Genomic DNA, 1,373 nt, shown 5'->3' on the forward strand with positions numbered 1-1,373 from the left:
ATGAAGCCAAGTAGTCTTGGTTTCTGTTGGTAGGATTCTTGCGTTTGCCTTTCACCATCTCTTGACTTGTGGTGATAGATGTTCTTAGTGACTCTGTCCGGAACTTGTCCTGTCCCTGCCACCCGGAGGCTCCCCTGAGACTCGTGGGGCCTGTGCCTCCCTGTTGTCTGCTCCCGGCTTAGGAACTCACTGGAGAGAAAATGGCAGTTCTCACTGGAGACTCAGGGTCAAAGCGGTCCCTGGAGGCAGACCTGCCTTGTGCAAGGGAGGGGCAGCTAAGGTCGCTGATCCACCTCTGCCACTTGGAAGCTGAGAGGATCCTGTCCCTGCCACCCGGCGGCTCCCCTGCGACTCGTGGGGCCTGTGCCTCTCTGTTGTCTGCTCCCGGCTTAGGAACTCACTGGAGAGAAGATGGTGGCTCTCACTGGAGACCAGGGGTTTGTTTTTGTTTGTTTGTTTGTTTTTTGGAAGGGAAACTGGGAATGGAGAAATTTACATGTAAATAAAGAAAATATCTAATAAAAAAACTTGTAAGTAAGAAAATATCACAAAGTGAATTATTCCAATGTTTATACAAATCTATGAACTAATATAAAATTAGAATAGCCATTCTGATGTTATGGACCTTCATATTGCGTTTTATGGTTCAGTATCAAATATGTTTTTATGCAGTTATCTACCATGCAAAAGTGAAAAAAAACAATAATCAAAAACAAAAACAAACCAGCCCATGACAGTGTTAAAACTAGAAAAAGTTTTGAACCTTCAGGTTTTCATGATTATGTCTATTATCTGTTTTCTGTCTTCCTTGCCACTTAATATTTACTCTTATATGGAGTAATGATAAAACATTGATTTAATGTTTGTAATTTGTAATGTTTGTAATTTAATGTTTGTAATGTTGTAATTTGGGATTGTCCTTGCTTGCCTGGACTACAGCAATATAAGAAAACATTATGGAAAACATACATGACATGAACAACAAACTACAAAGTTTTATTTCTCACAACTAGAGAGGGTGAAAGGAGTCCTTGAATTTTGGAGGGAGGAAAGAGCAGGAAATGATATAATTTTATCATATCAAAAATTTAAAAAGCAGTTTTAAAAAAGTTCTACTACTGGTGGCATTTAGTCTAGGCTCAGCCCCACAGTAACCTGGCAACAGCCAGGTGTGCCTGACTCACTGTAAAAGGGACTGCTTGTCCCCTCCTCACTCTTGCTCTCTTGCTCTTGCTCTCTTGCTCTCTTGCTCTCTTGCTCTGGCCTCTTGTTCCTGCCCCACCTCCTCATTCCCCTCCACCCTCTCTCTCCACATGCTCATGATCTGCCTCTACTACTCTACTTCCTCTCTCTCTCTTTCTCTCTCTCTCTCT

Source organism: Mastomys coucha, unplaced genomic scaffold (genome assembly GCF_008632895.1).
Source record: "Mastomys coucha isolate ucsf_1 unplaced genomic scaffold, UCSF_Mcou_1 pScaffold16, whole genome shotgun sequence".
NCBI classification, from domain to species: domain Eukaryota; kingdom Metazoa; phylum Chordata; class Mammalia; order Rodentia; family Muridae; genus Mastomys; species Mastomys coucha.